The sequence below is a fragment of the Pelodiscus sinensis genome, chromosome 18 (genome assembly GCF_049634645.1).
Source record: "Pelodiscus sinensis isolate JC-2024 chromosome 18, ASM4963464v1, whole genome shotgun sequence".
Classification (NCBI taxonomy): Eukaryota; Metazoa; Chordata; order Testudines; family Trionychidae; genus Pelodiscus; species Pelodiscus sinensis.
This window is the reverse complement of record NC_134728.1, coordinates 27,187,494-27,199,951: the sequence shown is the minus strand read 5'-3', so window position 1 is coordinate 27,199,951 and position 12,458 is coordinate 27,187,494. Positions and strand designations below refer to the sequence as shown.

The following is a 12,458-nucleotide window of genomic DNA, read 5'->3' as shown; positions in this document are numbered from 1 at the left end:
CAATCCAAATACTGAGCTGGTGAGAGCCTGCTCTACGGTAAATGTAAGACCCACTCTGATCCCAGCCTAAGACTGTAAATCAGAGGACATAACCCTGCCTTTGTGGATTCATAATCTGCTTTAGAACGCCTACGTGTTATGCGACAAACAGAGGCCCAGAACTCAAATGGAAAGAAGCAGCAGGCACAGAGAACTCAGGAAAGCAGTGCAGATTCTGTTTTCATGCAAATAAAATGTACACTTGTAATCATGTTTTTCCTTTTAAAGGAATGGTGGTCAGGGAACACTCTAGAGCAGGCCTGGGCAAAATATGGCCCACCAAGCCACCAGATCCGGCCCACGGACACAGTGGGGAGCCCCAGGCAGACCCTGCACCTCCTCCATTAATATCATGGAAGAGCACGGCCTTCAATCACTTCCCAAAATCTTGGAGTGTCCCCCTGCCCCCTCCCTCCAACCATCAAAAATTATTGCCCACCCCTGCTCTATTACCTGGGGAAAATGGAAGCTAAAGACAAGCAGTGGAGCCTATCAGTGGCAGTTCAGTGGCGCGCAGAGCTGAAGCAGTGGGCAGCCTGCACACCGCAGGAATAGAATGCAAACCATGCAATGTGGGAAAAGACATTTTTTAAGAATGGGGAAATGGAGATAAACTGCAACGGAGGCTCAGCATTATTGGCCAAGTGGTCTCAGCATTATTGCCAATTATCTCACTACTACTACTGTTTTTCCAGAGGAAATGTAAAACCAAGATTCTGAAGTAGGGTTCTGAAAGACCAATCGACTAGTCAACTATCAGATAAGCAAACGCCTATCAGATAGTCGACAGGCTGGTCGACTAGTCACTTTCCCCCCCGTTGCTGCCTCTATCAGAAAGAGGCAGGGAAGAGGAGGGAGGACTTCCAAGTGGTAGCGTTGAAACGCCACATGCAGCCTGGGACCAATCCGGCGTCAGACTCCTTGCAGCATTTCGAAGTGGCAGCACCGTGTGGAGCCTGGGATCAGCTGGGGACTCTCCCATTGACCCTGGGCTCCATGCGGCATTACCATTTTGAAATGCCATGGGGAGTCTGATACGGGGAGCCTGGCAGTGTTTCAAAGCGGCAGCTCCACACTGAGCCTGGGGTCAGTGGGGGAGTCCCCAGCTGATCCAGGCTCCAGGTGGTGCTTTCACCTTTGAAGTGTAGCAACCGCCCTAGGGAGGCGTCCTATCAACTAACAGATGTAAAATTCTTCAACTATTTGATTAGTCAATATGTAAATATCCCTACTGTAAAATACCTGTACAAAATTTTAAGTTACTATTAACCAGCGGTGAAAGTAAAGACAAGGGAAATGAAATGCAAAAAAAAAAAATCTGTAAAAATCCTAGTTTCAAACGATGTATACAGATCATATAACATCAGCAACATTTCAGCTATAAAAGAACATTTGACCTAACATTGCAGTCCCCAGGCCTGAGCACTACAGTTACAGTTGAAAAACTTTTTCCCTTACAACCCACCCATGTTGACTTACTCAGACCTTAGTCAAATACTCTTAAGTTAAAGCTTCCCATGATTGTTCCTGCCCAAAGTAGAATTGCAACCTGTAATTCTCTTTCTTAATCAGAGGCAACTTTTCGAATACAACAGGGCTTGGGTGGGGGCATCCAAAGAGGACAAGGCTGTGTATAAAGAAAGTACATGTGTATGGTACAGGCTACGGTGGGGCATAATTACAACAGCAATGTTGTAATTATCAGGACCTAGGGTTGCCAGATGGTTGAAACAAAAATACTGAACACCACGCCCCCACCCGCAAAAAAAAAAAAAAAAAAAAAAACCACACACACACACACACACGCGCGCGCGCACACGGAAAAAATTCTGTTTGGGGGGGGGGGGAGGGAAGGAAAGGAGGGGAGACCAAAGTTCTTGAGCAAAACAAAAAAACCAAACAAAAAAAAGCATTGCTTCCCCTAGGTCTTTTGGCCGGCAGCCATGGGGAACCAGGTAAGCATGGCGGCTGGGGGTGTTGGGGACTAAGAGGGTTCTGGGGGGAGGAAGGGGAAGGCCAAGCGCTGAGTGTTTGTAGGGTTGCCAGGTGCCTGGCATTTTCGCCTCCTGGCCGGGGGAAAAATTCAGAGAATACCACACATCTCAGGTGTCCGGTATTCTCTGAATTTTTTTTTTTTAACCGGACAGGAGGCGAAGATACCAGACTGTCCGGGTGAATACCAGACACCTGGCAACCCTATCAGGTCATGGTGGGGGGGGGGGGGGGGAATGTTTCTCCAAAGTCTGTTCTCATACCACACCAAAAATCCACTGAATCCTACCCTTCCCGGCCCCATATCATGTGATGATGGGTCAATAGAGCTTATTTAAAATTCCAAATTTGAGTAGTTCAGACCCAACTCTGTACATTTATTTTAAAACATTTTACACCTTGAGTCTGTCCTATCTGAATGGGGACATGACAATCCAGACAACCAGAAATTGATCTACTTGAGCACGAATATACATCTGCTTGGTAGTTTGCACTCAAAGTTAGTTACTGTCCTGTTTCAACCATCCAATCTGGGAACCAGGACGCTGCCGTTTGACTTGCAAAAGAACACTAGTTTTATCATTCTTGCATTTTTAATAAATCATCTAAGAGAATGCATTTCTGTAACCAATACTTTGGGCCCCAATTACGATATAATTTCACACTAGGAGCAAAGTTCGCCATTCAGTTGTAACAGCTCTACAATAGGTTTATCTAAACATAAATGCATGTCTAGCCTCTTCTGTAAATAAAGAAATTTAAACCGCCCAAAACGTTTCCACTGCCCAAGGAAAAACTGTAACAATAGAAGGAAGCTCTAATACACAAAAGCCACTATTACTCAGATGAACAAAGTTATTTACTAATCCGGTTGCATAAGTTTCTGCCTCTGGGGCATTTTTCTAAGTCCATAAAAAACTGCAGCTCTTAAATAGATTTCTGGTTGTGACTTGGTTTACTTAGTTGTTCAACACACACCCCACTCAGCCCTAAAAATAGACAACTGTAATGAAGTTAATGGCATACAATACCTTGTATCAGGTTAAATCTTTGCAACCTGTACCTTCAACAGAGATATAAGCCCAATGGCCGAGTGGAATGAGACAAATTAACAAATTAAAACACATTTTTAGTACTCAGGTAGATTTAGGAATAGTGGTAAAAATCAATGCTAGCCCTTTGAACACACCACCAGATGACATGAAATGCTACCGGTCACTTCTGAAGATAGACTATAGGCAGAGCCCTGCAAATCCAAAGATATCCTCTTTATATCCTCAGGTATCCGCATCCATAGATGTGGATACGGATATCCATTATCCACATCTGTAGATGTGGATGCAGATATCTGGACTTATTTTTGTGGCTGTGGATACAGATACAAATTTTGTATTTAGAACTTTACAAATTTGAGGATATCTGCATCCATGGACATGGATGCAGCTATCTGCAGCTTTTTTGTGGATACAAATTTTGTATAGACACATGGCTCGGGTTGGCTATTGATCAGAGCACCTTTCATCTCTACATTCTGTTCTATGGTCAGCCCCTTACAACAGAGGCTGACTACCCAAATTGCATGAAGTGGCCTTAGTCCAGTTCACATAGGGCATGAGCCTGCATCACTAAATGCATCACCTCCGCAGAGCTGCCAAGAACTGACTGAGCTATCCTTTCTCTCTAGAGATCACCCCCACCACATCAGGCTTGGTACTTGCTGTCAAGCCACCACCAAGCAGATCTGAACTAGGAAGCTGGCACTTAATATAGGAGCCTCTACAGCTTGAGCTATAAGGCCAGCTGGCTCTCAGCTTAGGCTGTAGAGCAACTTTGTTCTTATCTCTAGCTGCAAGTGGTCTAAGTGCCGCTACGTGGGACAGTGATCCCCATGGGATCACTAGTCTAGACTGCAGACTTCTTTCAGAAAAAGCTTTTTCTGAAAGATCTTCTGGAAAAAGGTTTTCCAGAAGAGAGCGTCCACACTGCCAAAGCCATTCAAAAAAGCCATCTGCTTTTTCGAAAGATAGCATCCATTCAGTGTGGACGCTATCTTGCATTTAAGCTGTGATTACTATGGATAGACTGACCACCAGGGCACCTGTGCTTTTTCCTCTTCTTTCAAAAGAGCTCCCTCTTCCCCATCCACACAAACCTTTTTGTGAAAGAGCTCTTTCGGAAAAAGGCTTCTTCCTCCATAGAATAAGGATTACCAATGTCCGAAAAACCCCTCTCCTTTTGATTTCCTTTCGAAATTGCAGTGTGGACGTAATTGAAGTTTGTTCGGAAAAACATCCACTCTTCCAAAAGAACTCTGTAGTGTAGACATACCCTAAGTGTGTGGCTTACACTTGCATTACTTTTGTTTGCATCACATTCATTCCCACAGCCTGCTGAGCTCAGACTCCAGCTCAGCACATTCCAAACACTAATTTCATTTCCCACTCCCCACGAAGTTAAAGTAGGCACTTGCTATAGGACTTGCCGCACATGTAGCTATAGGAAGGGACAATATTACACACAGAACCGCTGTTTCTTCTGCTGCTGTCCTGTTTCTCAGATTTAACCACAGAAATTTAAGGCAGATCTCTTATTTATTTCCTGCCCTGCCCCATAATTACAAGACTCTCAGCACCATCTGAATAGTGATCAGGAACTCAGCTAACTATCAGTTAAATACATTTTCCAAACATCCCCCAAGGTTTAAAATTCCGTACGAGCCAAGTGTACTCTAAAGAAGCACAGCTGCACATGTAGCTTCACTTTTTTGTGTGAATTTGGGATCGGTTACTCTAGGGTCAGTAAGATTGTGTATTATCCAAAATGAGCTAGTCAAGCAACAATGACTGATGGTATTTTAATTTGGAATAGTATTCAGGCAGGGATTATAGAGAGACACAAAGAACCTAAACACAGGGAGGAGAGCAAATTCTCTCAAGACTACTGAGACATCCCACTGTGAGCGCTGCTCAGACACAAGAACTAGCATCAACTTTGAAGTCAGGGGGTTTGGTATTTTGGTTTTTGTTGCTGTTTTGTTTTAGGAAATACTGCGTCCTACAAGTGTGTTACACCTTCTTCTATCTTACCACCTTTGCATTTTTTAAGACAAGTTTATCTGGGAGTCAAAATCCCATTTTGAATTCAAAAGTGCTCATAGCTTGTCTATTTGTCCCAAACGAGCGGTTAGATTGGAAGGTAGAGTGGGCCCCATGCCAGAATGCCAGCATTCTGCTTTGAAATAATGCAGACACAACAGCAATTGAATTCACTTCTGCAGAACACTGCTGTTTCTCTCAGTACCCACAGAAACACACTTCACACACACACACACACACACACACACACACATTATCATGGCCAAGGTTACCCACAGTTCTCAGTACTTTTGGACACAGACTGTTTTATTTTTCCCCTCGTTTGTTTTTTGAAGCAAATGCTGCTGCACTGGTTTGTGGTTTTGGACACCAGCCAGCCTCTCTCTGCTGTGCAAAGTATGACAGGAGTGCCAACCAAGAGAGAAATACGCTCATCTGCTAATGTTGTCAACCAGGTCCTGTCTCTACTGAAAAGCAGATACAGCTGTCTGCTTGTACCAGACTAACTGCCTCTTTCCCACCACCGCTATGACCCCCATAGGATGCCCTCAGAGCCCTTCCTCTATTCTCCACTGCAGAAGTAGAGATGTAAAATCCTATTTAATTGGTTAACTGATTAAATGTTTAACCATTTGCTCCAGCACAGGTGGGCTTGAGTGGGACCCCTGCACTGCTGTGGGCCTGGAACAGTCCCTGTCCTTGGTAGGCCTCACGGGGCTGGAGCAGCCCCCTGCCCACAGTGTGTGAAGAGCTGCTCCAGCACCCACCAGTCAACCAGAACCAGTAAACATCACCCTTAATGGGTTAACCTTTTAACCTTTCATATCCATGGGTGAGTCTAGACTACAGGGTTTTGTTGACAAAACCGTACCTGCGTCTACACTGCTGCTGAGTTCTGTTGACATAACGTCGACAGAACTCAGCAGTTTTGTCGACAGCTGTAAACCTCATTCTATGAGGAATAACGCCTTTTGTTGACAGAACTCTGTCGACAGAAGGTGTTATTGCATCTACGCTGTCCTTTGTGTCTACACTGTCATGTCGACAAAGCGGCTTGCTAGACAGAACTGGATGTAGTCTAGATGCTCTGTCAACAGAAGCTTTGTCAACAATATGTGTCGACAAAAGCCTGTAGTATAGATGTACCTTATATGCAGAAGGAGAGCGTTTATTTAAAAGGATATATAGTTTTGCAATTGTAAAAAGCAAGGAAGGGGTTTTTAATCCAATGCAGAGGAGCTGGGTGAACTTCCATCTCTGGACAGTACTATTTTCACCAAGATATCAATGCTCACCCCAAAAAAGACAACATCTATTTACCTCCACTCCCATACTAAGCTGCATCTGTTGTCCTCACACAGCAAGCTTCTAAGCTGCAGGCAAACCCCTCCAAGAATACTAGCCAATGTTAGTACTTGAAGGCATAATTACTGTTGCTTTGGTTTTCACAATTTAGCTACCAGTCTAGAGCACTATGAAAAGATATCGGCTTACGTCTTTTTAACATCGTTAGTAATAATTACTAAGGATATTGAAATGTGATTATCTGGCTAATCGTAGAGTCAAAACAATTTAGGTCAACTATACGATTAGTCGATATGTGCCACTCTGCAGAGCCACAGCGGGGGTAGCTCCAGTCAAGCTGGGACTGAGTTGTCCTGGCTCCTGCCGGCTCTGGAGCCACCTGCGCTACAGCTCTGTATTTTAAAGGCTCAGCACCAGAAAGTGTTATTATTCATCAGTTCTCAGCAACAAAGCACGTCCTTCACAACTGACATTTCCCCCTACATGTGCGTGACTTGATTCGGATGTTTTATTGTGTTTGAATGTTATTGTGAACTTTGTGTTGTGCTCAAGGGTTAGAAATCTTTTTATCTACGTGCACAGATGTCTCATCCAGCAGCCAAGTGGTGTTTCCTTGTCCTCACAAAGTCTTCCCTTCCCTTATCCTTTGTACGGACCGCAACGTGATGGCTAATTTCTGCTACAGGGAACTGACATGCCAAGTATACAAAGAGTAGCCTTGGAGAAGCAATTCTTTGGTCATGTTTAATGCTACCACTGTTTCGTTTGACCCTCTTTATCAATGTTGTTTTCTCTTCTGGCAGTACACCATATCACGTATTACTAACAGCAAAGTTCTCTTAGCTGCTAAAAGCCTTTTTTAAGTATGTACTTGTATAGGAATTTAGTAAAACCTCAAGTTCTTCTGCATGAACGACGTTAAATAATGCAAGTATTTATTTTACCACTGACGAGTGATGTAGTTGCATAAAGTATTTACTCAAATGAATTCTAAACAGATCTAGGGTACAATTCAAGACACTTAAGGTGTGATTGTGGGGTCTCTTATTGGAAGTGCAGCACAAGCTGGGTGTGGAAGGGGCAGCATGAAAGTGCCCCTGGGATTCTGGATTAGTTGACAAGTAGTGCAGCCCCAGCAGAATTCTGCTAGGAGCCATACTTACGTTGGCAGTAGGGATCCTAGCATGTAGCCGTTTACACAAATAACCTAAAAGCCCGGGCTCATCAGCTGATCCTTACGGTTACAAACACACACACCTTGCTGCCTCTGTATCAGGTGCGAGCTGGTGTTCATGGGAAGCCAGCTTCTATGCCAGCTCTCTGTGCATGTCCGTTCCCACAGTCCACCACCTTTCCCCAATGTCTCCCAAAGTGGCAGCAATGGGGTGGGGGGCAGGAAGCGGTCTTAAAATCCAGATCCCCACAAGCACCAGTTCCCACCTGTCCCACTGCTTAAGCTGCAAGTATCAGCTCCCACCTGCCCCCCGCATGCAAACGTGTAACCACTAAAAACCCAGCCGTTACACTTTTACACGCTTACACAAATACGGGTTTGTTGATGTCTCTAGTTGACAGTGGGAACTTCCCACACACAGTGCTGAACAGAAACTGTTGCTGCAGGAATCATCTCTGATTTCCAAAAACTGAGTCCTAGAAATTCATGGGGCTTCAGAATAGCTTCTACAAGACGACAAGTGGACAATAATTGTTGGGGGGGGCGGGCGCACTCCAAGAATTTGGAAAGTGGTCAAGGGCCACACTTTTCCATATTAATGACAGAGGTGTGGGGTCTGGGACGGAGGCTGGGTGCAACGGCACTAAGCCTCATTCCCAGGATACGGGCAGCCTGACCCTTGAAGACAAGGCTAAACTAAGCTGGGGTGGGTTGCCATCGGCTTATGCCGGGGGAGCCCCCACCCCACACGGGTTTAGCGGCCTCTAGGGCCACTGAAAGGTATGCTCTGGCCAGGAGACTTACCTGCTTTACTCCTAGCAGCCTTCTAAAGCAGACTCTCCTGCCTGCCCTGCCCCCGCACTGGCTGCAGGGACCATGTAGTTTTTGAACAGCTAGGAGCCAAAGGGGAAGGAGAAGGGTGCTTCGCAAGCTGCTTGTTGACAACACGCAGCTCCCGTTGGTCAGAAATTGACCAATGGGGTAGCGTCTGGGGCAGAAGCAGCTCGTGAAGGCTCACATCTATTCAAACAGCCCCACAGCAGCTACTCTCAGCAGTGTGCAGGGGCAGGCAGGGAATCCACCTGAGACTCCCCGCTGGGCCTGTGGGCTGGATCCAGAAGTTTGGCAGGCCGGATCCAGCCCACGAAGGGTATTTTGTCCAGGCCTATACAAGACTCCTTTACCCATTCAGATCGTTCTGGGGGCCAACTTATTCACAAGCTGTTCACAAAATACGACAGTGCAGCCAGCCACTGACTGGAGCATTTTTAGCTTACAGTAGCCACACTGCGCCATACAGCCAAACACAGAATTTGCCCCAGCAGTCTTAAAATTGTGGCTTGTAACACCAAGGGTAATGCAGTTAGCCTCGGGATTGATGGACAGCATGCTCTGCAACCACTTCTCCACAGTTTAGACAGAAAAATCACAAGCATTATGGCCACACCATTTCACCACCCTTCCTAATTGTACCCTGAATGTTTGGTCTTACCCAGGACACCTATTCTCACCTCAAGCGCTGACACACCTACCCCAGAGTACTCCAACAATCCCAAAATGGACCAGCGAAAGGAACAAAGAATCTGTGTAACAAAGAATCCCCAAAGGCTCATCCTTTTGGACCCCTTAGAACATGTGCTACTCACAGGGCTCCATGGGATACACAAAGATACTTTTACCCCCAGGTACACACCTGTCACTCCACCCCAATTACAGAGCAGGAAAGCACCAGTGTTGCTGGTAGGATTTTGGCACCCTCAGACAATCTGTCCCGACTAAATATAAATCCTACTTAGGAAGAGCCCATACCGGTGACTGCCATTTGTTGACTCAAAAACTACTGCGGGGCATTTGAGCCTGGGCAGTAGTTTTGGAAAGTTGTACTGTATAGAACGGTATCTCTTGGACATCATGCTTTCTTGTGACCAATCGACTGCCTTGTCAAGTGTTTTCAAAACTGTAATCCCATGATCAGAATATAGCATGTAACCATGAACAAACCTTTGTCCAACCATTAACTAATCACTTACAGTGATTTTACAGATGGTGGCCCATCCAACACACACCCATACCAAGTTACAGAACATCTAGACACACATGGTAGGGGAGTGCTGGATTGTTCAGGGGCTGGGGGATTTTATAGCTTTAATCCAAGTCCACTTCTTTTTACAACGGAAGGTAAGAAACTTCTTGGGGATTTTTATGTGGTGCAATGTAAAAATAGTTTAGGGAACAAAAAGTTGAGTTTGTTGCTCCCCCTCCTTAGAAATCGTCTAGTAATGAATCTCCTGGCACTTCTCTATTGCATATACATCTTTATAATAGTCTGACATAAGGTGGATCCAGTATGCCACACTTAACACTCAAGCCAGAGTCCATTAATACAGGCAGTCCCCGAGTTACGCGGATCCGACTTATGTCGGATCCGCAGTTACGAACAGGGCCCTTCCTCTCCCTGGTCTCCAGCAGACCAGGGAGAGGAAGCAAAGCGGCGGAACACGTGGGCAGCGGACAGCCCAGACACGTCTGGGCTGTCAGCTGGCCGCGTGCTCCGCGGCTTTGCTCTGCTCTCCATCCCCCTGGTCTGCAAACCAGGGGGACGGGGAGCAGAGCAGAGCAAAGCGGCGGAACACGCGGCCAGCTGACAGCCCAGACGCGTGCTCAGCGGCTTTGCTCTGCTCTGCTCCCCCGGTCTGCAGACACGTCTGGGCTGTCAGCTGGCCACGTGTTCCGCCGCTTTGCTCTGCTCTACTCCCCCTCCCCTTGGTCTGCAGGCCAGGGGGAGCAGAGCAGAGCAAAGCCGCGGAGCCCGAGGGCAGCAGGATAGCCACGGCGCGTCTGGGCTGTCCCGCTGCCCGCGTGTTCCGCCGCTTTGCTCCCCGTCCCCCTGGTCTGCAGACCAGGGAGACGGGGAGCAAAGCAGAGCAAAGCCACGGAGCCTGAGAGCAGCAGGATAGCCACGGCGCGTCTGGGCTGTCCCGCTGCCCCCGTGCTCCGCGGCTTTGCTCCGGACGCCTGTGGTACAGCAGCTGGGGCGCTGCCGGTTGGTCCCATAGCGCCGCTCTGGGCGCCACTGGACCAACCCAGCAGCACCCCAGCTGCTCTGCCCCAGGTATCCCCAAGTCAGCAGCTGCTGAAAATGACCAGTGGCTGACTACAGGAAGCCCCTGCCCCGGGCTTCCTGGAATCAGCCGCTGATCAGTTTCAGCAGCAGCTGACTTGGGGATGCCTGGGGTTCTTAAGTTGAATCTGTATCTAAGTCAGAACTGGCGTCCAGATTCAGCCACTGTTGAAACTGATCAGTTTCAGCAGCGGCTGAATCTGGACGCCAGTTCCGACTTAGATACAGATTCAACTTAAGAACAAACCTACAGTCCCTATCTTGTACGTAACCTGGGGACTGCCTGTATTGACATTAGGGATGTAAAAGGTTAACCAGTCGGGGCCAGAGCAGCTCCCCATATGAGAGGCAACAGCATGGGGAAAGAGGGGAGAAGGCTGGAGTAACTAGGGAGCCAGCTTAAAAGCTCCCGTGGAGCTGCCTCCCTCTAACTCTGCATGTAAACATGTAATGGCTGAAAAACACGTGGAGCTGGGAGCCGGCAGCCAGTCCCAGCATAGGCCTGGAAGCTGCTCTAGCTGGGCTGGAGCAATCCCCAGCCCGGATCCCGCTTAGTCGGTTAACTGGTTAGGTTAGCCTAACGTTTTACCAGTTAACTGACTAACCAGGATTTTACATCCTTAATAGGCACAAATGAAGTCAGAGTTACACCAGAGTAGAGAGAATCAGGTTCTTCATTGTTATTTCATATTTACATTGTGGTAGTGTCCAAAGGCTCCAATCACATTCATTGCACAAAGTGCTGTACAAACACTGGAGATGTGGCTGGCCCCTGCTCTGAAGAGCTCACACGTAATAAAGGATGCTTCACAAGCTTCATCAGGTGTTTGGATGGGAAAACTGGCCAGAGCAGAACTAGCTATAGTTTCTGCACTTGGATCTTGATTCTTCCAAAATCTGCAAGTCACACCGTGCTAGCTCTCTGCATTCACAATGTAGGGACATTCCACCAAAGAGTTTAAAGACGAAGGGTCATTGGAAGTGTGTTTTAGCACACGCCCCATTCCACCCATTCCTTCGAAAGCTCATGAACATCTACATGTTTTGTTAGTCTTTAAGGTGCTGCTAGACTATTTGTTGTTTAAGTTTTTTCAGACACACTATCACTCCTGTTCCTGACTCCCAACCTGCCTTAGACTAGAAGGTTATGAAAACAAACCCAAAATGAGTGAAATACAAGTGCAACATGCCTTCCATCTGCTTTCAGGCTAGAACTTGACTCGCATTTGAGGTGTGAAAAACCTCTCTCAAACCAAGCTGCTGGAGATTCTGCAAAGCACCCTCTAGCATCAAGTCAGACTTTGGCTCCAACTTTGTTTTACAGTTCTGCAAGAAGTAGTTTCGCAAGGAACAGAAATGACCACAGCAAAGATCCCTACCACAGACCTTCTGCTTTCACTGGAGTTAGAGAACAAAATCCAGAGTTGTCACACGCTAAACCAAAAATCAGAGGTATTGGTTACTGTAACAGCTCAGAATGATTTTGGTTCTGCTGGACTATATGTTGGACTAAGTCATGAGAACTCCATTATATCAAATGGAGGGGCTCACACTCAGCAGACGTTTTAATACCATTCTTGAGCTTCCTCCATGTTGAGGATCGGTTAGGTTCCCGGGATCTAGCTGGCTCTACACTAGGGGGTCTTCAAGAAGCCAGAAGCCTGGACACCCCACACAGTCTCCCAATATACTCCGAGCTTGGACTGGCCAAGAACTGCTTACACCAGCGGTT

General features: G+C 46.8%; 1 protein-coding gene across 2 annotated transcripts in view; it reads right to left on the bottom strand.

Annotated features, from left to right (window-relative positions):
- ARHGAP40 (Rho GTPase activating protein 40) overlaps positions 1 to 12,458 on the bottom strand; it is a 91,465-nt gene that overhangs the window by 66,229 nt on the left and 12,778 nt on the right. The gene's annotated exons all lie outside the window — the stretch shown is intronic.